We start from the raw sequence: 27,777 nt of genomic DNA, 5'->3' as shown, positions 1-27,777 counted from the left end.
AGCCAGTCATTGACCAAATTACTTTTCTGAGCACATGCCCAAGTCTTGTCCCTAGTTTTCATGAGCTTAGTAATCAAAGGATCAAACCATGGAGGGCGGTTGCCTTTAGTTTTTAATCTAACCAACGGAGCATGTTTGTTAAGAATTTGGAGAAACGTGTAACTGAAAGTCTCCCAAGCCGTAGTCAGGTTTGGGATATCACAGACCTTGTCAATATCAGAGTGAAGCACATCATTAATAAATGCCTGTATGCTGAAGTGTTTCATGGAGTGCTTCTCAACCAATTTAGGGGGAGCTTTGGGTCTTGCTGATGATCTCACCCCAAATATGAAGGAGTGATCACTAAGGTTATTACCCAGAACACCAGTCAATGCGAAATTGTAAGGGGCATTTGTCAATAGGACGTCAAGCAGAGATGACTGTCCCGGATTTTTTAGGTTGGGTCTTGTGGGGACATTTATTAATTGAAATAGGTTAAATTCATCTGCAAAATCTGGGGCCACGGCTGGCGGGTTTAGCCAATTCCAATTTAGATCACCCACTAAAACTATTTCACCTTTAGGGAGGCCCCCAAGAAGCTCTCTCAGTGCCGACGCAGCTTCAACATCCTTACCACTAGGCGGTATATAGCAGCACACTACCAATATCTGTTGATTATTTGGGAGAGTTATTCTGAGAGCCAGACCTTGAAAGCAACATTTTTTAAACAAAGAGTGAGATGGTGAACATGCAATAGTATTACGAACATAGATGGCAATTCCACCTCCTTTAGACCCTCGGTCAAGCTGAAAAAGGTTGCAGTTGTTAATTGTAATCTGCAAGTCATTTATGGCAGGAGTGAGAAATGTTTCAGTTAGGCAAAAAATGTCCGGGTCCAGATTTGCCACTTCTAGTTTTAGTTGACTTAATTTAATCACAAGCCTTCTGATGTTGACATGTAGAACACCAACACCTTTTCTGCCAGAGAAAATCTACAGAATTATACGAGTTCTTTACATTTGGGCCAGGATGAAGCACAATAACTCCCAGAAAAAAAAGTAGAATTAATAGTTTGCATAGGTATTGTGTTCTCTGATTATTTTCTCATTCTTTTCCTCATCGTTTTACAGTTTTGTGTATTTACACTAGATTATCGCATCTCTGTCCATTTTGTTAATTATTTCTAAGCTTTCCTTCAACTCTCAATACAATATCCATTACTCTATCTAATTCTAAGGCCCAGAGATACAGCATATATAATTATCAAAACCATCTCTAATGGTTGGTTGTACAGTAACACTACGATTTCAAAGTTATTAAAATTGATAGCATATATTATCCTGAAAATGAGACTGGACAAAATGTGTAAACATTTAATATTTGATTAAGGCATTGGCATTAAAACAACCAACGTAAAATAATTGCAGGACATTATTACACCATTTTTATCTGCTGTATGTGTTACAAAACTTGTGTGCCACATTATCTGAGCACAGTATTCCATTTTGTGGTGATGACAGACGCGTGGTTGTACCAAGGTGTAAATGTTTCCGTCACAGAAATTCTTTCAATATTTACTCTTCTTAGGAAGAAGACTTGTCAGATTACCTCCTATCTGAGATAAGATGTAATTCCCTTGGTCATGTAGAGAATTGCCGATCGATGTCCATTCAATTACTGGTGGGATAAGGCACACAGTTCACAACATGACTTTAGGAAGAAGAAAATGGACCATATTCACGTGTAGTTGTAATATAGAAATAAAGCTTGTGTGCTGACATTGCATTTCCATACCTGTGATTCATCTGATAATGCTCTTCATTCAAGCACATTGCACCGTTAGTGTGGTGTATTACACCCTGCCTGCATTCCGCTTTGGTGAACTGGTCCGCACAACGTAGAGCTATGGTGGGGCCAAAGCAGGTCCAGGGAAATACAGAATGTCCCCCCAATTGACTATTTTTGGAACCACCTGTGTGAACTCTTAACATGTACTACATATAAAACAAAATTATTGAATGGTAATTACTTCCAATCCCCTTTTCTCAGGATGAAGACTCATCAGATGACATCTCTTCCGAGGTAAGTGAGTTTATTCCACTGGGTGAGGTTGGGCCAAAGCAAGAAGAATTTCCTTTGGTCATGTAGAGAAGAGCTGCAGACCGATTGTCCATTCCAGCATTGGTAGGATGAGGAACGCATTTCACAACACGACTCGAGAAGGTAGAAAATGGACCACATTCATGTTTAGGTGTAATTCAGAAATATAACGTCTGTCATAATTTTACATTTCCCTCCCCATGATTAATCTCGTCATGTGCACAGGGAAATATCAAGTAGCCATGGAAACACCCTCTATGATGTAACTAAACCCATAGTATTGGAATTCCTAGAGTCTGCCAAATGCCCTCAGAAAAGTGAAGTCACTGACATGGGAACAGTTGCCAACTCATCTTCAAGAAGACAAGAAGGGCAGTCCTCGACTTACGAAGGAGTTCTGTTCCCGAATTCCATTCATAATTCGAGCGGTTTGGCAGTCGGAACACAACAATGTACTGTATTTAAATGCACATATGGTTAATTTCATGAAATGTGTAACGGGTCACACATAAGGGAAGCATTGTTAAACTCATGAATAAGAAAAAGGTGCATTTGTATGTAATACTGTAATAAATACTGCGTAGTAAATACAACATAAAATAACAAATGCAAAAACATTTATTTTCACTTACCTCGAGTCCTGATGCTGGCTTTTATCGGAAGCGGTGTAATGAGTCACCACAATTGCACACACACACGGGCACGCACACACACAATGACAACGATCCTCCGTATAGTAACAGACTGTTGGGGCGAGTGCTATTAGGGAGCAGCTCCTATGAAGGCTGGCATGGCGCACGAGGGAGTGGGTCGCCAGCACCACGCTCGGCTGCCTTTGACTTCCCAGTGGCGATGTTTACACACTGCGCCAGGTACTTATTTGAGGCTGAGTCGACCTAGGGGAGGCCCAGGACCTATTCAAATAATCGTCAATGGTGTCGGTCGTGAGCTGGAATCGGACTGGCCACCGGGTTGGTAGCACACCGCGTGAACCATTGCTCTACCGCTCCCCACACAAACACAGGGGCACACACAGGCGCACGTACACACGCACCTTCGCGCCTACACTCACTTTCACACACTAGATGTGGCGGAGGAACGCTCCGCTGAACAAAATAGTTCCACGGTTTAGTTCGCAAGTGTGAGTTCGCAAATAGATGTTAAATAAATTAATATATTATGGAAGCTGGTTCATAAGTGCGGATGTTCGTAAGACGGGTGTTTATAAGTCAAGGCCTGTCTGTACATATTTACTAATCTCGTGTGCACCTGCCGGGGCTGCCCACTAGATGAGGCTATTTTGTCATGCAGATGAGTGATGTAGATCCATGTCATAATTGGTGGGGAACAAGGCTAAAATTCCATGACATGACACTGGAAATAAATTACGAGATGATATGTGTAGGTGTACTTTAGGGACAAAGAGAGTGTGGTCACATAACTCTACCCACAAGCCATGTGGTAAAGTGTACAATGCTGGTTCGTGGAGCAGTAGATGTCATTATTCCACTATTTTATAGCATCTGTATTTGTGGACGCAAGCAGTAAACACAATCCCTGCTCTTCATTCAAGCACATTGAATCGTTACTAAGTGTATTACACCCTGTCTGCATTCCGCTTTGGTGAACTGGTCCGCACAACGTAGAGCTATGGTGGGGCCAAAGTAGGTCCAGGGAAATACAGAATGTCCCCCCAATTGACTTTTTGGAACCACCTGTGTGAACTCTTAAGATGTACTACATATAAAACAAAATTATTGTATGGTAATTACTTCCAATCCCCTTTTCTCAGGATGAAGACTCATCAGATGACATCTCTTCCGAGGTAAGTGAGTTTATTCCACTGGGTGAGGTTGGGCCAAAGCAAGAAGCATTTCCTTTGGTCATGTAGAGAAGAGCTGCAGACCGATTGTCCAAGGTAGAAAATGGACCACATTCATGTTTAGGTGTAATTCAGAAAAAAACGACTGTCATAATTTTACATTTCCCTCCCCATGATTAATCTCATCATGTGCACAGGGAAATTTCAAGTAGCCATGGAAACACCCTCAATGATGTAACTAAACCCATATTATTGGAATCCCTAGAGTCTGCCAAATGCCCTCACAAAAAAGTGAAGTAATTGACATGGGAACAGTTGCCAGCTCCTCTTCAAGGAGACAGGAAGGGCAGTCCTCGACTTATGAAGGTGTTCTGTTCCCGAATTCCGTTCGTAAGTCGAGCGGTTTGGCAGTCTGAACACAACAATGTACTGTATTTAAATGCACATATGGTTAATTTCATGAAATGTGTAACGGGTCACACCAAAGGGAAGCATTGTTAAACTCCATGACAGTGCATTTGAATGAAATACTGTAATAAATGCTGCATAATAAATACAACATAAAATAACAAATACAAAACAAAAAATATTTTATTTTCACTTACCTCGAGTCGGAAAAGGTGTAATGAGTCACCACAATTGCGCACGCACACACACACACAATGACAACGATCCTCCATATAGCTGCAACAGACTTGGGGCAAGTGTTGTTAGGGAGCAGCTCCTATGAAGGCTGGCATGGCACACGAGGGAGTGGGTAGCCAGCACCATGCTCGGCTGCCTTTGACTTCCCAGTGGCGATGTTTAAACACTGCACCAGGTACTCATTTGAGTCTGGGTCGACCTAGGGGAGGCCCAGGACCCATTAAAATAATCGTCAATGGTGTTGGTTGTGAGCTGGAATCGGACTGGCCACCGGGTTGGTAGCACACTGCGTGAACCATTGCTCTACCGCTCCCCACACAAACACAGGGGCACACACAGGCGCACGTACACACGCACCTTCGCGCCTACACTCACTTTCACACACTAGATGTGGCAGAGGAACGCTCCGCTAAACAAAATAGTTCCACGGTTTAGTTCGCAAGTGTGAGTTCGCAAATAGATGTTAAATAAATTAATATATTATGGAAGCTGGTTCATAAGTGCGGATGTTCGTAAGACGGGTGTTTATAAGTCAAGGCCTGTCTGTACATATTTACTAACATCGTGTGCACCTGCCGGGGCTGCCCACTAGATGAGGCTATTTTGTCATGCAGATGAGTGATGTAGATCCATGTCATAATTGGTGGGGAACAAGGCTAAAATTCCATGACATGACACTGGAAATAAATTACGAGATGATATGTGTAGGTGTACTTTAGGGACAAAGAGAGTGTGGTCACATAACTCTACCCACAATCCATGTGGTAAAGTGTACAATGCTGGTTCGTGGAGCAGTAGATGTCATTATTCCACTATTTTATAGCATCTGTATTTGTGGACGCAAGCAGTAAACACAATCCCTGCTCTTCATTCAAGCACATTGAATCGTTACTAAGTGTATTACACCCTGTCTGCATTCCGCTTTGGTGAACTGGTCCGCACAACGTAGAGCTATGGTGGGGCCAAAGTAGGTCCAGGGAAATACAGAATGTCCCCCCAATTGACTTTTTGGAACCACCTGTGTGAACTCTTAAGATGTACTACATATAAAACAAAATTATTGTATGGTAATTACTTCCAATCCCCTTTTCTCAGGATGAAGACTCATCAGATGACATCTCTTCCGAGGTAAGTGAGTTTATTCCACTGGGTGAGGTTGGGCCAAAGCAAGAAGCATTTCCTTTGGTCATGTAGAGAAGAGCTGCAGACCGATTGTCCAAGGTAGAAAATGGACCACATTCATGTTTAGGTGTAATTCAGAAAAAAACGACTGTCATAATTTTACATTTCCCTCCCCATGATTAATCTCATCATGTGCACAGGGAAATTTCAAGTAGCCATGGAAACACCCTCAATGATGTAACTAAACCCATATTATTGGAATCCCTAGAGTCTGCCAAATGCCCTCACAAAAAAGTGAAGTAATTGACATGGGAACAGTTGCCAGCTCCTCTTCAAGGAGACAGGAAGGGCAGTCCTCGACTTATGAAGGTGTTCTGTTCCCGAATTCCGTTCGTAAGTCGAGCGGTTTGGCAGTCTGAACACAACAATGTACTGTATTTAAATGCACATATGGTTAATTTCATGAAATGTGTAACGGGTCACACCAAAGGGAAGCATTGTTAAACTCCATGACAGTGCATTTGAATGAAATACTGTAATAAATGATGCATAATAAATACAACATAAAATAACAAATACAAAACAAAAAATATTTTATTTTCACTTACCTCGAGTCGGAAAAGGTGTAATGAGTCACCACAATTGCGCGCGCACACACACACACAATGACAACGATCCTCCATATAGCCGCAACAGACTTGGGGCAAGTGTTGTTAGGGAGCAGCTCCTATGAAGGCTGGCATGGCACACGAGGGAGTGGGTAGCCAGCATCATGCTCGGCTGCCTTTGACTTCCCAGTGGCGATGTTTAAACACTGCACCAGGTACTCATTTGAGTCTGGGTCGACCTAGGGGAGGCCCAGGACCCATTAAAATAATCGTCAATGGTGTTGGTTGTGAGCTGGAATCGGACTGGCCACCGGGTTGGTAGCACAGCGTGTGAACCATTGCTCTACCGCTCCCCACACACAAACAACAACCGCCATTGGCCATTAAGTGGCGGTGACGTTACCATGACACTTGTGCCAGGCCATGTGCACCTTGAGGCCACGTGAAGTGTCGAACGCCCGCTGACAGGAGGTCATGGGGCAGACCCAGGTGCCACGGGTCGACTGACTGAGATGCCGAGATGACTGGCTGATGCACCACATGTGCCCCCTACTGTGCCAACTTGCTGTGCTTTAGCCACCCGGCGCTCCGCTCGTTGTTGTGAGCATCGCTCCTCCGCCCTCGGTTGTTGTTGGAGGGCGACTGCCTCCAACTGCCCAGTAGCGTCCTTCACGAGCCTCCTCCACAGAGGCCGATCTTGACATCGTTGGTACCAGTCATCGGCAATTCCACTCAGCTCCACATCCTCCTGTACCACGTCACTCCATCTCTCTAGCCCGTGCCGTGCCCGTTTAGCACCCTCGATCCGGCTGAACAAAAGCTGTTTGGGCATGCGGTGATTGGGCATGCGGGCTACATGGCCGAGCCAACGCAGCCGGAGGTGCTCACCGATGGGACTTTGTCCAGATCTTTCGAGGATTTGTGAGCTCACAATCCAGCCTGGTTAAATCCAGGATTGATCGTAGGCAGGCCAGCCTAAATGCTTATAACCGGCGAAGATGTTCCATTAGGGGGGTCCACGTTTCGCAAGCGTAGAGAAGGGAGGGAATGACCGTGGCCGAGAAGACCTGAAGTTTCGTGCGGAGTGATAGACCAGGTAGCTTCCACAGAGCGTTACACAACCGATGAAAAGATAATGCCGCTCGACTGATTCGGAGTGAGACCTCTGCTGCTAAACCGGAGCTGGTCTTGAGCACACTGCCAAGGTATGGGAAACTCTCCACTCTTTCCACAACTGCCCCATCACCGATTGGGAGTTGTGGGGGTGGAGCGTCCGATGGTACAAAGCACCAAGGCAGGTGCTTCGTTTTGGTGGGGCTGATGGTAAGGCCCCACCTCTTAGTGGCACGCTCCAGTTTCAGCAGCAGCATCTCCAACTCCTCCTCTGAATGAGCAGCAATTACCAAAACATCGGCATACATAACGTGGTTGACCAATAGAAAGCCATCCCTTGACCGCACCCGGGCATCGATCAGCCTCCCATTATATCTGTACCAAATGGAAAATTCCTCCGGTACAGCTATTGAAGGCTTCACGAACTATGTGGTCAAAATAGATGTTAAATAATGTAGGAGCCAGAAGACATCCCTGTCGCACCCCAAGGTGTACAGGGAATGGCTCTGACTCCCAACCACGTAGTTTTACCTGGGCCCGCTCACCATCATGAAGGTCCTTAATGATCGTGAGCAGAGGGTCAGGGACTCCGAAAGCATGAAGAACAACCCAGAGTCCAGGCCTACTGATGGTATCATAGGCCTTGACCAGGTCAATAAAGCAGAGATGTAGGTCTTGTTGGAATTCCCTACACCTCTGCTGTAGCAGACGGACCTAAAATATGGCATCTGTGCAGGACCGCCCTTTTCTGAAACCGCATTGGGGCTCTGAAAGCCTCTCTTCAGCGTGCCTAGCAAGGCGATGTTGAATAATCCTTGCCAGGACCTTTCCCGGCACAGTGAGGAGTAAGATATGCCCCTGTAGTGGTTACAGTCTGTGCGGTGCCCCTTCTTAAAGAGGGGGACCACAAGGGATCCTTCCAATCCTGCGGAACCCGTCGAGTGGTCCAGACTGTTGTTATGATGTCATGTAGGGCAGTCGAGGCACAAACGCAACCCTCCCTCAGCATTTTGCTTGGGAGATCATCTCTGCCCGGTGCCTTTCCTGGTCTCAGACTCTGGATCGCCTTCAGTACTTCCTCAACAGATGGCACCTCATCCAGCCACTCACAGGGGGTGACTTCTTCTTTTTCCAATATTTGAGGCACCGCAGCCTCTGCAAGGTCATCCCCACTTTGTGCCACGTTGTTTTCCTGGCTGAGGGATTTCCCCTCCCCCAGGACCTCACAGAAATGCTCAGAAAATCTGCAAACCTGTTCCTGGGGGTTGGAGATTGGATAACCGTTTCTTCCCCTAATGATGGTAATAGGTGTGGCGCTGCATGTTACTTTCTTGATGGAGTTAAATAGGGATTTGTGATCGCGGGCCAGAGGCAGACTCCATCTCCTCAGCAACCCGCAACCACCACCCATCCTTGCAGCGCCTCACGGCTCTCCGAACCTCCGAGCGAAGGCTGCGGTAAGCCTCCTCATGCTCTGACGTGGGATACTGTAGACGATTAGAGTGGGCCTGTCGCTTTTTCTCAACCATCCTGAACACCTCCTCTGTCAGCCAGGGTCTCGGGGGAGGTCTGGACCGCGTACCCTAAGCAACTATTGCAGCTGCATGAGTCACAGTCCTAAACTTCGGCCATTTACCCTCTACATCAGGAGGTGTGGGGGACGATGCCAAACCCATCCGCAAGCGATGATGAAATTCTCGCTTGCAACTTTCATCAGCTAACTGAGACCAGGCCACCTTAGGTTTGAATGGGGTCCTGGGTGTACACCCACCACCGGAGTGGAAGAATGGCAGGCGCATCTTACAGATGACTAGTCGATGGTCAGAGGGCAGATCAGCTCCACGGTTGGTCCTGGTGTCAAGGACATTGGCTCGCATCCGCTGGTCCGTCATTATGTAGTCTAGCAGATGTTCTTGCTTGGACCCAGCATGCATCCATGATGCTGTGTGGATGCGCCGATGCCGGAACAGCGTGTTGGTAATTACAAGCCCATGGGCTATACAAAAATCTAGCAGCCTCCTATCATTGTTATTGAGCTGATCTGGCCCATGCCGTCCAATTACTCCAGACCAGGTGCCATCATCATGACCATCTCGGGCATTGAAGTCACCCAACAAGATAACTCTATCCCGAGGGGCCACTTTAGCCAGCACCTGTGACAGGAGGTCATAGAAGGCATTTGACTCATCGGCCTTGCCTGCATCCCTCCACGGATGTTCGTCTTTGGTGGGGGCATAAGTAACCATGACCACCACTCCTCGCCTCCGGTTGATGGGAAGGCGAGCCAAAAGTAGCCTGGGGCTTACAGCTTCCCACACCTCAATGCCACGTTCCCACGCCCCCTTCATTATTTTGTTCAGCCGAAGAGCCACACCCTGTTGTTTGGCAGTCTCCTGCCCCGAGTAGAGGACTGTCCACCCCTCATGGTGGCAGGAGCCAGAGCCGGTCCACCGGACCTCCTGAATGCCACAGAGATCTAGGCGGTACCGGTCCAGCTCCCGACAGAGGAGTGGCAGCCTCTCCTCCACAGTGAGTGTTCGAACATTCCACGTGGCCATCCGTAGTAGCTTTTTGTTGTTTCTCGAGGAGCCCCGAGGGTAAAGATTAAATCTCCTGGCTCCGTCAAATGGGGTTTGGCCAGGAGACGTCATAGACGCCTGCCCCCCCCCCGGGGCTTCCTCGTGGTGCCGGACGGGCAACGTTGTCGTGGGCAGTGCCATGGAGGGATGGCCAAATCCGATTGGCCTTTCCCCTAAGGGCGTCTCTGACCACCACAATGGCTAAATGGGGGCTCTGGATGGGTGCGAGGGGCTGGTAACCCCTCCACCTTGAATAAATTACCACTTAACCACGACTGAAATATCTAACTAATAAGCTTGTGCCGGAGGCCCCAGGGGGACACACAAACACGGGGGCACACATGCACACACACCCTCGCGCCTACACTCACTTTCACACACATATCTGGCGAAACGCTCCGCTGAACAAAATAGTTCCACGGTTTAGTTCTCAAGTGTGAGTTCGCAAATCGATGTTAAATAATTTAATATATTATGAATCCTGGCTTCATAAGTGCGGATGTTCATAAGACGGGTGTTTATAAGTCAAGGACTGTCTGTACATATTTACTGATCTCGTGTGCACCTGCCAGGGCTGCCCACTAGATGAGGCTATTTTGTCATGCAGATGAGTGATGTAGATCCATGTCATTGTTGGTGGGGAAGAAGGCTCAAATTCCATGACGTGACACTGGAAATAAATTATTAGATGATGTGTAGGTGTACTTTAAGGACAAAAAGAGTGTGGTCACATAACTCTACCCACAATCCATGTGGTCGAGTGTATAAGGCTGGTTCGTGTAGCAGTAGAAGCAACAATCCCTGCTCTTCATTCAAGTACATTGCACCGTTAGTGTGTTGTATTACACCCTGTCTGCATTCCACTTTGGTAGACTGGTCCACTGTACGTGGAGCTATGATGGAGCCAAAGCAGGTCCAGGGAAATACAGAATGTCCCCCAAATTGACTATTTTTGAAACCACCTGTGTAAACTCTTAACACGGACTACATATGTAGTGACTTGTAATGTCACTACCGTGTGGGTCTACACACACACACACACATGACGTCACTACGTGTGGATGCGGGAATGACGTCACGGCTGGGTCGGGGAGCCTGGGGACCATCGATCAGTGCCAAGTGGCCAGAAGCAGAGCCTTCTCGAGGGTTCTCGAAGGTGGGCGTGGCCTGGGAGTGGCCTGGCCACGCCGAGGCGCATATAAGCGGGCTCCGCACCTGGTGCGGGGCTGCTCGGGTCCGGGATGAAGATGCCTCATGAAGACGCCTCATGAAGAGTGAAGCCAACCATTAAGCCAACGTGTCCAAGCAGTAGCCCTCCTGGCTTGGCCATGCCAGTTGCTATCAGAGTGTCAGTGTTGGCGAGTGTTAACGAGTGTTAGCGAGGGTAGGTCTGTGGTCACCACCCTATGTGTATTGTTAAGAGTTAAGGTGTTAGTTAATACATAGTGTTGCCTTCCCATAACAGTGTGTGCGCCTCTCTCGAACCATTTCACATACACAAAAAAGAATATTGTATGGTAATTACTTCCAATTCCTTTTTCTCAGGATGAAGACTCATCAGATGACATGTCTTCCGTGGTAAGTGAATTTGTTCCACTGGGTAAGATTGGGCCAAAGCAAGATTCATTTCCTTTGGTCATGTAGAGAAGAGCTGTGTTGTATATGTCGGGTTATGCAATTTTGGTAAAAAAAAATTAAATGAAGATTCGAAAAATGCGCAAATTTCGGAAATCATGCAAATTTATATAATTATGCGCATAAGTATAATCGAATTATTTTATGCGACTGCTTGCGATTATGTTAATGTGGGCAGTTATGATTATTAGACTTAGCTTCGCTGCCTAGAGTAGTATCAATCGGGATGAAACAATTATTCTTGCTTAAACATTTATTGATTACTAGCGGAACTACCCGGCTTTGCCCGGGTGAAAAATATATTTCTTAAAAACCTTACATATATATACACAGATACTAAGGTATTGTCAAAGCCCGGTGGGCTGTTTGTACATTTCTCCACCAACAAATATATAAGAGGCTTTCACAAATCCAAAAAGTTGTAGAAAGTGTGGGGTAAATAGTTGATGTCAAAAGGTTTCCGAAAATTGTGGTCTCCCACCCCCTCAAAAAATATCTTTACCCCTCGTAGGTATATATACTAACAACACCTTACATACAACAGAGGGAGTGGTATCTATTGACTCTGTAGTAGTATCTACTAACTACCGTAGTATCTATTGAGCCAGTAGTAGCTACTGACTGTGTAGTAGTATTTAGTGACTGTAATAACTACTGACCATAGTAGTATTTACTGGGCCTACAGTAGTATCTACCGACTATATACTCGTAACGACTAACTGTATAGTATCTGCTGACTCTATAGTTGTATCCACTGACTATAGTAGTAACTACAAAATCTATAGCAGTATCTACTCACTCTATAATAGTATCTACTGACTCTAGTAGCTACTCACCATGGTAGTATGTACTGACTGTATAGTAGTATATACTGACTGTAGCAGTATTGACTGACTGTAGTGGTATATACTGACTGTTTTAGTATTTACTATAGCGGTATCTACCAACTCGATAGCAGTATCTACTATCACTACAGCAGTGTATACCGACTGAGGTCGTACCTGCTATCACTACAGCAGTGTATACTGCTGTGTTGGTACCTGTTATGATGACAGCAGTGCATATTGTGGTGGAACCTGCTATGATTACAGCAGTGCATACTGCTGTGGTGGTATCTGCTATGATGAGAGTACATATTGTGGTGGTGGTACCTGGTATGATAACATCAGTACATACCGAGTGTGGTGGCACCTGCTATGACGACAGCAGTACATACTGTGGTGGTACCTGCTATGATGACAGCAATACATACTGTGGTGGTGGTACCTGGTATGATAACAGCAGTACATACCGAGTGTGGTGGCACCTCTTATGACGACAGGGGAGGACAGCAGTACATACTGTGGTGGTGGTACCTGCTATGATGACAGCAGTACATATTGTGGTGGTGGAACCTGCTATGACAGCAGTACATACCGAGTGTGGTGGTACCTGCTCTGATGAGAGCAGTACATACTGTGGTGGTGGTACCTGCTATGATTACAGCAGTGTATATTGACTGTACTCATCATTCACCCTCACCATTCACCCTCACAACTCACCACTCACCAATCACCACTCAACAATCACCACTCACCCTCACCACTCACTCTCACCACTAACCCTCACCACTAACCCTCACCACTCTCCCTCACCACTCTCCCTCACCATTCACCACTCACTCTCACCATTCACCCTCACCATTCAGCCTCACCACTCACCACTCACCCTCACTACTCACCGTCACAACCACCACTCACCCTCATCACTCAACCTCACCCTCACTACTCACCATTCATCCTCACCAATCACCACTGACCAATCACCACTCTCCACTAACCCTCACCACTCAACCTCACCACTCACCCTCAAAACTAACCACTCTCTCACCACTCACCCTCACCACTCAGCACTCACCCTCACCACTCACCCTCACCACTCACGCTCACCACTCACCCCTCACCACTTACCACTCATCCATCACCACTCACAAACGCCACTCACCCTCACCACTCATCCTCACCACTCACCCTCACAACAACCACTCACCTTCACCACTCACCACTCACCCTCACCACTCACCCTGACCACTCACCACTCATCCTCACCAATCACACCCTCACCAATCACCAATCACCACTCACCCGCACTGCTCACCCTCACCACTCACCACTCATGCTCACCCTCACCACTCACCCCTCACTAATCACCACTCATAACCGCCACTCACCACTCACCCTCAACACTCACCCTCACCACTCACCCTCACTACTCACCACTCATCCTCACCAATCACACCCTCAACAATCACCACTCACCCTCACAACTCACCCTCACCACTCACTCTCACCACTCACCCTCACAACAACCACTCACCCTCGCCGCTCACCACTCACCCTCACTACTCACCCTCACCATTCCCCACTCATCCTCACCAATCACACCCTCACCAATCACCACTCACCCTCACTGCTCACCCTCACCGCTCACCACTCACCCTCACCACTCAACCTCACCCTCACCACTCACCCCTCACTAATCACCACTCAAAACCACCACTCACCCTCCCCACTCACCCTCACTACTCACCACTCATCCTCACCAATCACACCCTCACCAATCACCACTCACCCTCACCACTTGCCACTCACCCTCACCACTCACCCTCACCATTCACCCTCACCACTCTCCCTCACCACTCTCCCTCACCAGTCACGCTCACCCTCACTACTCACCACTCACCCTCAACACTCACCCTCACCACTCACCCTCACCACTCACCCTGACCACTCACCACGCATCCTCACCAATCACACCCTCACCAATCACCACTCACTGCTCACCCTCACTGCTCACCCTCACCACTCACCACTCATGCTCACCCTCACCACTCACCCCTCACTAATCACCACTCACAACCGCCACTCACCCTCACCACTCACCCTCACCACTCACCACTCATCCTCACCAATCACACCCTCAACAATCACCACTCACCCTCACCACTCACGCTCAACACTCACCCTCACCACTCATGCTCACCACTAACCCTTACCACCCACCCTCACCACTCACTAATCACCTCTCACAACCGTCACTCACCATCACCACTCACTCTTACCACTCACCCTCATCACTCACCCTCACCATTCACCCTCACCACTCTCCCTCACCACTCTCCCTCACCAGTCACGCTCACCCTCACTACTCACCACTCACCCTCAACACTCACCCTCACCACTCACCCTCACCACTCACCCTGACCACTCACCACGCATCCTCACCAATCACACCCTCACCAATCACCACTCACTGCTCACCCTCACTGCTCACCCTCACCACTCACCACTCATGCTCACCCTCACCACTCACCCCTCACTAATCACCACTCACAACCGCCACTCACCCTCACCACTCACCCTCACCACTCACCACTCATCCTCACCAATCACACCCTCAACAATCACCACTCACCCTCACCACTCACGCTCAACACTCACCCTCACCACTCATGCTCACCACTAACCCTTACCACCCACCCTCACCACTCACTAATCACCTCTCACAACCGTCACTCACCATCACCACTCACTCTTACCACTCACCCTCATCACTCACCCTCACCACTCACCCTCACTACTCACCCTCACCACTCATCCTCACCAATCACACCCTCACCAATCACCACTCACCCTCACTGCTCACCGCTCACCACTCAACCTCACCCTCACCGCTCACCCTCACCACTCACCCCTCACTAATCACCACTCACAACTGCCACTCACCCTCCCCAATCACCCTCACCACTCACCCTCACCAATCACCACTCACCCTCACCACTCACCCTCACCACTCTCCCTCACCACTCACCCTCACCACTCACCCTCACCACTCACCAGTCACGCTCACCACTCACCCTCACTACTCACCACTCACCCTCACCACTCACCCTCACCACTCACCCTCACCACTCACCAGTCACGCTCACCACTCACCCTCACTACTCACCACTCACCCTCAACACTCACCACTCATGCTCACCCTCACCACTCACCCCTCACTAATCACCACTCACAACCGCCACTCACCCTCACCACTCACCCTCACTACTCACCACTCATCCTCACCAATCAAACCCTCAACAATCTCCCACTCACCCTCACCACTCACGCTCAACACTCACCCTCACCACTCACCCTCACCACTCACTAATCACCTCTCACAACCGTCACTCACCCTCACCACTCACTCTTACCACTCACCCTCACCACTCACCCTCACAACAACTACTCACCCTCACAACAACCACTCACCCTCACTACTCACCCTCACCACTCATCCTCACCAATCACACCCTCACCAATCACCACTCACCCTCACCGCTCACCACTCAACCTCACCCTCACCACTCACGCTCACCCTCACCACTCACCCCTCACTAATCACCACTAACAACCGCCACTCACCCTCCCCACTCACCCTCACCACTCACCCTCACCAATCACCACTCACCCTCACCACTTACCACTCACCCTCACCACTCACTACTCACCCTCACCACTCACCCTCACCATTCACCCTCACCACTCTCCCTCACCACTCTCCCTCACCACTCTCCCTCACCACTCTCCCTCACCACTCTCCCTCACCACTCTCCCTCACCACTCTCCCTCACCACTCACCCTCACCACCACCACTCACCCTATTCCCGTTTTAAAAACTTACTTATGTGTCACCAAGTATGTTTGACGGTGATTGGTGATTGGTGAGGGAGAGTGGTGAGGGTAAGTAGTGAGGAATAGTGGTGAGGGTGAGTTGTGAGGGTAAGTGGTGAGGGTGAGTGTGAGTGGTGAGTGGTCAGTGATAGTGAGTGGTGAGTGATAGTGAGTGATAGTGAGTGGTGATGGTGAGTGGTGATGGTGAGTGAGGGAGAGTGGTGAAGGAGAGTGGTGAAGGTGTATATATTTTTGCCTATGATGACAGCAGTACATGCTGACATTTTGTATGTTAAATGTAAAAGCTAAATGTGTGAATGTGTGTGTTGGAAATGTTAAGCAAATGTGGCGACACAGAGTTTTATTTTCATTGGTATGTTATGTTTTAAAGTTTTCAGGAGTTTTTAATTATATTTTTGCCCCGGTCAACGCCGGATATTTCCCATTCGTAGCAGTTTATATCGACTCTATAACAAACTTATATTAAACGGGAATAGGGCGATTTTAAATGAATCTACAACCTTCGATTCCTTTTCGCGATTCAGAGAATCGATTCTTGGCGCGGTCGGGTTTAGAATTTTAATTACACAGTTGTATTTTCATTGGTATGTTATGTTTTAAAGTTTTCAGAAGATTTTAAATGTATTTTTCCCCCGGGCAACGCTGGGTATATCCAGTTTATACCACAAAGTCGTCGCCTGAGACGTGTGGGGTGTCGAGGCCTAGTACCGTGCAGAGCCTCCGGCCTCGCCTAGATTGCCCACCCGGCCGAGGCTGGGTGCTGTGGCCGTTACCCCCCCCCCCCCCGCGCTACAATAATACTGTCTAATCGCTATAATTTTATTATCTACCGACCCTATGATAGTAATTGCACACATTGGGGTGGGGGGGGAGTGAAGAGGATGTGAAACTTTGATGAATTTACCTCAGAGTCGCGTGTTAATGCGTGCGCATATTTTTAACGGGAATTAAAAATGGCGTCCACCCCGCAGCGACTGCGTTGCTGCCCGTTGCCAGGGGCCAACCGCCCGTTGTCAGGGGCAACCGCCTTCACTCATGCGCAACGGCGTGCTTCGTTACGTGCCGGTCGGCAATAGTAAATAAATAAATAAAGATAAATCGCACTAAATACATAATCGGTCCGATTTACAGTTTAGAGACGAAAAATCGGAAATGCCTAAGTTTACCGCGGGGCCGGGGGCGTGCCCACCTGCAAAATTTCATCTCGGCGAACCCCACGGTCCGAGAGATAAATCCCCCGGAAGGGAGCGTACGCAGACGGATGGACAGACAGACAGACAAAAAATTAATTATATAGGTTAGATATCTTAGTGTGTTATGTTAGATCTCCAAATTCATATCTCAACGCAGGATACAGTTCTTATAAATAAGATTGTTATGCATGAACTTCGGAAAGAAACACTCAAACACTTCTGTGTTAAGCAATTTAAATTCTAAACAAAAACATGTCACTCTAATATGTGAACTCTCATGCTTGGAATTATTAACACATTACTCCTGGATATGTTTTCCTTATGATCCGTGCATTTAACCCTCAGTGATTATGTTGTGAAATTGGGTAATCAGAACAATCAATTAATTCCACAGAGTAACGCGAGCATATACGGCGATAGGAAAAAGTCCTTAAACATGCATGCAATGATATTCATATGAAAGGCGATAAGCAAATGATTATATCCCGAAGGCAAAGTATATGTCAATTAATTCATTATCAAGATTATGCAATTGTAATGTGAGGGTATACCTGGGTGATTGAATGGTCACACCTCGTTTATAATGATTGGCTCTACCGGTCCAGGCCCATAACCAATGGGGATAGGTGTAGGGGCGTGGCCCTGACGTAATGGGAAGGTGACACCTGGAAGGAGATGATTGGACCTGCTGGCTTTAGCCACAGCCAATGGGGGGACGAGTTAGGGGCGTGGTCCTGGGATCGTCGGATGGAAGATTCCAAGGAGGTTACCCAGGACTGGTTGAAAGGCACCACGTGACCCAGGGATTAAAAGGGGTGGAGACGGGCAACAAAGGGTCAGAACTGGAACGAACAATGGGAGAAGCCACGCTGGAGCGGGGGTCCAGAGCCTGCCACGTGGCAGCAACAGTCTCTCTCTCTCTATCCCTCCCTCTCATGCTGTCTGTCAACAGCGTGAAGGAGTTAGATAGCAGAAGAGTCCGTATGATGAGAGCTGTGAAAGAAAGATAATAAACGAACCTGATTCCAGAAGTTGCTTCCACGACCTTTATTACACAATTATTGAGAACGAATGACTAAAATACTTCTAACAATCGTATTCATGTAACTCGACGGGCATCAACTGCTTTTCACGATCAGTTGATATTTAACGCACCGCCTTGGAATGGCAACCCTTCTCGAAACACAAAGATAACTTTTTGGAACAATCGTATTCGTCCCGATATGCGTGTTGCGTGCGTGTGTATTGTCCCTTTGATAAATTATTGTTTCAAGCAGAGGCCGGGCGCTGTGTAATGAGCTTGTGGGGTGGGAGAGGGGTATACAAACAGCGGCTTCACTCCCTGCTCCCTGGCGCGGGCGTGTCTGCAGTGAGCCGCCAGCTTTCTCTCTCCACAGCTAAATTGAACGGCGTCGGTACGAAGTTGTCCTTGAAGAGGCTCAGTCGCTTGGCGCTCGGTGATGCCCGACGATTCCGTCGTCAGATAGCGGGCACAGCTCATCAGCTGCGCAGGTTCCTCACTCTTGTCTTGGTTCCCAGCCGGTGCTGGTCGATGTGTGTGTATTAAACACACGGCGTTCTTGCTGGCGCTGACACCCGTGCTCTGTGGCGCCGTTTGCAGCTGTTTGTCCGCTGCTGGATGACGAGTCGGCACGACGCTCGCCGTCGTGGTGCGCGATGATTCCGTCGTCAGATAGCGTGCACAGCCCGTCCGCTGCTGGATGTCTTGGTTCCCAGCTGGTGCTGGTCGATGTGTGCGTGTATTAAACACACGGTGCATTCGATGGCGCTCTCCTCTTCCTCACGGGCGGCCGGTCAGGCTCTTTCCCCTGTTGGATGACGGGTCGACAGGACGCTCGCCACTTGTCCGCTGATGGCTGACACCCTTCGGTCGGTGGCGCCCGGTGGTCCCCAGTTGGCCCCCGGTGGCGCCCGATGCTTTGTGGCGATGAACGAGGTTTTCGTTCGTTGGTGGAAGGCTTGGTCGACATTTTGCGTTTCTACCCTTCCTCACGAGAGTAATAGCTGGATTCCACCAGCTTCACTTGCACTTAACCACACATCGTCACTTCTTTCTGCGAGACACGACACCCATGGTCGGTGTCGGTGCCTGCTCCCTCGCGACGGCACCGCAAGCCTGAGCAAGGCTGAAACCAGACTAAACTGCGTGATGTGCGTTTGTGCTTAAACCAAAAACGTGAAACCCCCTCCCCTCTCTGCGCGTCTCTTGCGAAAAAAAAAAACAGATGCCCTCCGCGGCCTCTCCCCGCGGCCTCTCCCCGCGGCCAGACCCCTTCATACGGATTTATGGCTGGCATGTTTTTGTGCCGAACCGTTGGAAGACAAAGGTGGCCGGGGAGGCTTTGGTTCTATGGGATACATATTATGTGGTCCTGTGTGTTAGATTTATTCCTTGTATATCTTATGAGTTACCCCCGGTCTTAATATATATCGTGGTTATTATTCGGTTCATGTTTAATCAATATTCGTAATGCTCCTCGTTACGTCATTATTTTGAGGGTTTTGCCAAGCTTCGTTATGAGTCTGTCTCCAGGGATTGGTGTTTTTTAAAGTTATATTTCGATGCTGGGGAATGGTTTTAGTTTGGACTTAAGTTTTTCGTGATGGCAGGGGCTCATGTATTTGGTTCATTCGGTGAAGTTACATGGATAGAAAGATACAATATAAAATAATATATATGTGGTGAATACGAGTAAAATAAGGGAATTAATAATAAAGCCACTATTGTAGACTGCAGTCTTATCACGTTGATTTGTTCTTTTTGCTGAGTTTCAAACTTGTACCGTGAAAGAAGATGCGAGTTCTAAGGTTGTTTGTCTCTGCTCTGAGCGTGTGTGTTTTCTCTGGCCCTGCATATTTATTGTGAATCGTCCAGAATGTTTTGGGAAGGTTGGGTCATAGGCCTTTTGTCAATTTGGAGATTTCCAGATAGTCTCTAACCTCTCTTTGCCCCGAAGTTTGTTGTTTAATGGCATTTTTACGACCTCCAGATGCTTGGTGTGGCTTGTGAGGGGTAGAGTTGAGAGTTTTGGGGGTATCTGTTTTATATATATATATTTTTTTTTCTAATATTAAAAGAAAATATTGGCCGAATTATTCTTAATATCAATTTGGAAAAAGGGGCATAAATACAACAGCTGCACTGGTGGAATAAGCCATAAGGCACACACTACACAACAACACCTGAGGGAGAAGATAAGATGCTTCATCACCATCATAATTACGCACAATTTGGTAACACTGCATTGGAAATGGTGCACAAGCACAGATAATGCCATGCTCTATTCACAGCTTGTTAATGGAATGTTTCCACACATAAGAGGTACTGACAGCCATGTCATTGTACAAAAGCATACATTGTTCTTGTACAGTAATTCTTTCAAACTTTACTCTTAGGAAGAAGACGTGTCTGATGACATCTCTGCCGAGGTGCGTGCATGTGGTCCGCTGTATAGGGGTCATGACAAGGAAATCTTCCGCAAAGATGCACAAGATAAATCATCATTCAGCAGAGCTGCTGCATGTGTTACAACACACGTGTTCCGCATTCGTAGTGCACAGTTTTTTAAGCAATGTTGGAGTAATTTTCTGCTGCAAAATGGTGGCTTGAGGAATCGTGATGAGCATAAAATAAGTGAGACCGCACTTAGCCATGCTGATTTGGTGGGCACTGTGTCGTTTATCATGTAATCAGCGTTTATTTGTGGTAATGGTATGCAATGTGAGGCTATAGATGAGTTGTAGCGGTGCAGTGTAATGGTCAAGAGTGGTGCTCCGTACCCCAAGGCTGCAGATGCTTCAGCAATAAGGAGAAATACTCTTTGGTTCTTTCGGTAAAGTCACGTAGGTATAAAAATAAAATAAATCACGTTTCGGGCGCAACACAAGCGTCCGTCATCAGGTGGGAAAGAATGGCCTGCTGCTGATGCAGACTGTTTTAAAGGTTTGAAATGGGTGTAGCCAAACGGTTATAAAGGAGTGGCTGGGTCTAGTGATGGTCATGTGAGAAATTAGTATGTATCTGGGTACAGAAGTGGCTATGTTAATGTAAGAGATTAGCATGATGTTAAAGTTAGAAATTAGCATGTAACTGGGCATGGAAGTAGCTATGATAATGTGAGAGATTAGCATGATGTTAAAGTGAGAAATTAGCATGTAACTGGGCACGGAAGTAGCTATGATAATGTGCGAGATTAGCATGATGTTAAAGTGAGAAATTAGCATGTAACTGGGCACGGAAGTAGCCGTGATAATGTGAGAGATTAGCATGATGTTAATGTGAGGAATTATGTAACTGGGCACGGAAGTAGCTATGATAATGTGAGAGATTAGCATGATGTTAATGTGAGGAATTAGCATGTAATTGGGCATGGAAGTGGCTATGTTAAAGTGAGAGAATAGCATGAAATAACAGCTGACATAGGCAGGTAGGATGGAAACATCACAGTTAGTTAATACTTTACCTGGTTAATAACGTCCTTCCAATGATTGCTCAGTTTGTACCCATCATCTCGGTTGAAGTTGTGTCTGTGTTTATATATCTGGATGGCTTCATGAACAAATCTCTGAAGGTAACCGGTAGGTTTGAAGAGTACCTCCGTGGACGGAGGTACTCTTCGTCATCAGGTGAGACAACCACAGAAATAAACAATTGCTGAAGTGGGCGAAAGAGCTGCCGTGACAAGAGGCTATATAGGTAAGAGAGGGGGGAGGAGCAAGGGGGGAGAGATAGAGAGGGGGGTGTGGGGTAGGGGGAGGGGAGCGCTGCAAGAGCGTTTAAGGGACGTTGCAGAAGTAATGCCGGGGGGGGCGGACGGGTGTGGGTGGGGTTGGGAGTGGGAGGCTGAAGTAACTGGAGATGCGGATATGAAGGCAACAACCATGAAGCGGTTAAGGTTTTACCTGGTTAATAACATCCTTCCAATGATTGCTCAATTTGTATCCATCTTCTCGGTTGAAGTTATGTCTGTTTATATATCTGGATGGCTTCATGAAAGAACCAAAGAGTATGGATCCCTGCAGTCACGAAAACTTCAAATCTTGATTGAACCACCTCTACGGGGAGGGTTTTACACATCTGTTAGAGCGACATGTCTCGGACCGTGTTCGCGAACACAAGGCAAATCTGAAAACAGGCAGAACCAATACCTCTGCCGTGGCTGACCATTGTTATAACGCTGTGGGCTCGCATGTTATTGTTTTTTTCCGAGACCAAGGTACTTTGCAAATCTTCGGGCTACTATCAAAGGTTTGTTCATGAAGTCATCCAGATATATAAACATAGACATAACTTCAACTGAGAAGATGGATACAAATTGAGCAATCATTGGAAGGATGTTATTAACTAGGTAAAACCTTAACTTCTTTATGGTTTTTGTCTTCATATCCGCATCTCCAGTTTCTTCAGCCTCCCACTCCCAGCCCTGCCCACTCCCCCCCCCCCCGCCATCACTTCTGCAACGTCCCCTAAAGGCTCTCGCAGCGCTCCCCTCCCCGTACCCCCCCCCTCTCTATCTCTCCCCCCTTGCTCCTCCCCCTCTCTTACCTATGTAATAAAGGACTCTCTCTCAGATGTCGATCTCCGTTGTCCTTTATTGGGTTCGTTGAATCTCGATACCATGGCGTCTCGCTCGGGCCCGTGTCCCGCTCGACGACCTCTCCACAGCCCTCGGCTGCTCCCGTTATACAGTCTCCCTGCTGCTCCAATATGCAGTCTCCCTGCTGCCCCGTCAGGCAATCCTTGCAGCCACACCGCTGCCCCGCTATCTAGCGTCACTGCTGCCCCTTTCACAGCTAGCCTCTCACTGCTCCCGTTAGCTCTCTTCGTCTGACACTGATGGCTGTCAGTGTCGACGTCTCCCACCGCGTGGCCGACCGCGCCACACTCTCCGTCTTGCCCAGCGTGGCCTCCTCGTATTTCACTCCGTCTCAACTCCCCCTTCCCCTTCCGGTTCTCTCCCTAAATCCTCTCCCCCACGTGACCCTAACTCCACCCACTCCCCACGTGACCCCCTCAATCCTTGCTCGCATTACACTTATATAGCCTCTTGTCACGGCAGCTCTTTCGCCCACTTCAGCAATTGTTTCTTGCCGTGGTTGTCTCACCTGATGACGGACGCTTGTGTTGACTTTACCAAAAGAACCAAAGAGTATGGATCCCTGCAGTCACGAAAACTTCAAATCTAGATTTCATTGTCATCATCGTCATCATCCACATGTGTGTTCAGAAATATTGCCTCCATGCATGAGAGAGATATATCATCGCAGCAGCACCAAATGATTTGTTCAATCACGGTAAATGATGAGCTCTGCATACTTGGGCAAATTTTACATAAAATGATCAATGATGTATATAACTACTCAACCTCATGTAACAACGTGTTTCGAAAATAATCAAATGTGTGAGCAAACATGCCTTGAAGTAGTCGAATTCACTGCAATAAATGCAATAAACAAGGAACGTTTCTAAAATTGAATTGCCAAAGACGTTGGTAAATAATACTCAGTTTAATAACCGCTACGATTTGTTTTATTCTGTTCAAGATAAAGAAGCAGATTGTGGAAGAGGAAGAACAAGGTATGGCCTCTTTAATGGACTATTCCACACCTTCTGTGTTTCTCCCTACCAGAACGGCCCTAGTGTGGTAAGCCTTTCACATCGTTCCAGAGTACAAATAATGAAAACAGTTTGTAGTTCTTAAAATCCACCCCAAGTTATGGTGGTCTAATTCATAAAAACTATTCTGGCCCTGGTAAGAACAAATAACATGTTTGTGACAGCTCTCAAGTTTTCTAGAAAATGGCAGTTTTTTCTAAAGCAGGTTTTCTGTGCTAGTCTCTAACGAGTTGAATAGTTTTATCCTCGGTACAGCAGATACATGGAAGACGTATTAATGTATGACAGCTGTGTTGTGTACATGTAGCCATAAATTCGATATATTTTTAAAATGTATTTTACAGTAAATACGCATACTCAGAGGTATAACTGTTTCTTGAAATGTAATTGTTTACGGTCAATACAAATACAATACTTGAGATTCCATAAGTTTGATCATTTATCTCACTTAACCTATCTTGTTTACCTCCTTTATTAGGTGACAGTAATGTGATGCAAGAGGATGTAACTAAAGAGTAAATTTCCTCATGGGCAACCATGTATGAGACAGCTCATTTCCGCTGCAGCTGCCAGAAGTGAAAGTTCCACATGACACCAGGACAATAGCGCCACTGACTGAGTCATGTGGCACCCCATGCGAGTGAGGTAGATACTCAGCGTACAGATTTCCATTGCAGGAGTGCAGTTGATCAAACCCATGTCCCTTTGTGTTTCAGGAAAGCACCTCACAAGAGAAAACTAGAGGCTGATCTGAGGCCAAGAAAAGGCGGCTTGGGTCCAGGTGAGTGAAGAGGAACTCGTGGTAACTTTAAGCATTTGTGTAGCACGTCTCCTGTTAGGAAAGTGCACAAGGTGTTTAACTACAATCCTCAACAAATTCCAAAAGCATTCTATTTGTAAAATCAGTGTTTACAGATTGCCATAAAACTTGTAATAGTCATGCATGTTCAAGTGTAATTTACGACTATGCGCATTTGATATAAATATTGAATTAAATCAGTTTTATCCCCAGTTGTACACAATAGTAAGCATGTGATACAGTAAACTCGGCCACACATGGTTTCTGCAGGTGTTTTGTTTAAACGTACTGATAGATACACATGTGGACCAGCCAGTAATGTAAACCATCCATTAGGGGTTAATTTATTTCATTGCGTCTTTCAAAGAAAATTCATTATTACAATACTGGCATAAGCTGCTTTTTGCGTGAGCACTGGACAAGCAACAATTGACGCGATGTCAATGTAAACTCAAAGCACAACTAACGTGTGGTGTAATACTAACATAGTAATGGGTTGCTTTCTTCCAGTGGCCTCGACACAATGGACAATGAGACAATTACAAGAATATATGAGAGTTACAGGCTCTTGGTGCAACCCCTGCCCCCCAGCCTTCTCCATCAGTATACTCTACCTATACACACAGACCCCTCCATCACCATACCCAACGTACAGACACAGCCCACCCCATCAGTATACCCGTATCTAGAGCCGCAACCTTCCCAGCAGCGGGCACTAACCTGTACATGATCTTTCCTAGAAACACACATGGGCCTAGACCCTAGAGGAACAATATCCAGGAGCACGCGTGAACCTAGAGGAGCACACCTTAGTTTACAGATAGAGCCTGCTTCATGGAAAGTTTAGCTTTAATAACCGCATTGTTATTTAACATTGTTTCAGATAATTAACAGTGTCAGCTGATTGTTAGTAGAGTACTATAAACCTGTCCAATGCCAGGCTAAATGGGGGAGGAATCTTTGAGGTTATGGGGGATGTCTCGCATACTACAAACAGTGAAGATAATTAGCTATGCCAATTTCAAAATTAAATTTATACATAACTAGCTTGACTACCCGGCTTCACCCGGGACTTGGATTCACCACGCTCGGCCGCCTTTGTCTCCCAGTGGCAATGTTACACACCACACCAGTTACTCGTTTGAGGCTGAGTCGACCTAGGGGAGGCCCAAAACCGGTTCAAATAATCGTCACCGGTGGTGGCCGTGAGCGGGAATCGAACTCGGGTCGCCGGGTTCATAGTGCAGCACGCTAATCACTACACTACCACTTCCCCCCCCACACACACGCACCCGCGTCCATAGGTACACATACACGCGCTTGCAGCAGCAGACACACACAACTTTCAGGGTGCGTACGGCAGTAAACGACTGAAATAATAAAGCAATGCTGTGCGAAGAACGCCTTAGACCTGCAACACATTAGCATGGCACTTTACTCGCGAAGGGTTGGGGGGGGATGACATGAGCCGGCACACTGTGCGATGCTTAAGCATGCGGGTGACATCACAGCTGTGACGTCACAGCTCACTTGCCATGCAAAATATATCCATTATTCCACCCCCCGCCCCCCCAAAAATGTTTGCATGGTGCACAGTCTGGAAAGTACCCACATGGCAAATTTCCGGTTTGTTGCATGTCAGGAAGTACGCTAAACATTTTGAACACACATTCATACATTTCCCTTTTTTATATATATAGATTGACATTTAACATGTCTAATTAATAGCTACTACAAATGATTAACTGAAGATTTATAATGCTATATTTATAATTTTATATCACAATCCAGATCACTACCATGAAGAAGAGGTGGAACAAAGTGGTTCACTAAACGTGAATGGCAGTATAAATATTCTGAATGGCTACAAAATTGTATTTTATATTTTGAGTAAATGTAAAATATACATAAAAAACAGAAAACGCTGGCATACTACATGGATGACCAAGGCAACGGGTTTGCTACTTGCATCAGTCTGCCAAATAATTTGAGAAATCAAATGTGTTACTGTTGTGTATATGCCCCCTTTTTATTTTTTTTTAGATTATTTGTTAATATTTTTTTTTAGAATTATTCTGCCAACATATAAAATATCGTTTTTTTTAATAGACACGGGGCAACGTGAGAACGGACACGCCCCCACACTCCCACAGATGTGCGCACACCTCATTTCAAAGGAAAGAGGGCATGAAAGAAGGGTAATCAAGATCATAAAAACTCCCCGAATTTCACACAGGAGGAACAAGGGAGGGGGGAATGGCAGGCGGGGGGTTGGAATGACACCCTCTCGAAAAAAACCGTGCAGGGCCGGGCACCACGGAGGAATATATAATTATATTCTTAACAAAGGAAACAACATTGACGATAAAAAAAGCACATACGGGTCTTTGAACCATGTTAGATGCACAAGTACCAACTTAGCCATGAATATTAAGCAAACAGTATCCATCCTCACTCCAATTGAAAACCAGAGTCGCGATTCATCAATTGTTAATTAAATACGGACATTATTTACTTTAAATAATTCCTACGCGGCCGGGCCGAAGCACCAAAGAATAATTATGACTTGGGGGTCCAAAACAAAATTCCTAGCCGGGATAGCAGATTAAATAATCACAAGAAGTCAAATAATAAGTACGGAATTAAAGAAGAAGAGGAATCAAGGGCGGATAAGGCTCTCAAAATTAACCAAACACAACACCCATGGGAAGCGAGCAACACGACCGTCTTTGTCTTTCCGAGAGGATCTCCACACGCAGGCACAAAAGCGAGGAAATGACACCCATAAAGGGGGCAATGGCTCAAAGGAAATTAACACGCTCTCGGAAAT

This window comes from Lampetra fluviatilis, chromosome 3, assembly GCF_964198595.1.
Source record: "Lampetra fluviatilis chromosome 3, kcLamFluv1.1, whole genome shotgun sequence".
In the NCBI taxonomy this organism is placed as follows: domain Eukaryota; kingdom Metazoa; phylum Chordata; class Hyperoartia; order Petromyzontiformes; family Petromyzontidae; genus Lampetra; species Lampetra fluviatilis.
The sequence above is the reverse complement of the archived record's forward strand: the minus strand, read 5'-3'. Positions refer to the sequence as shown.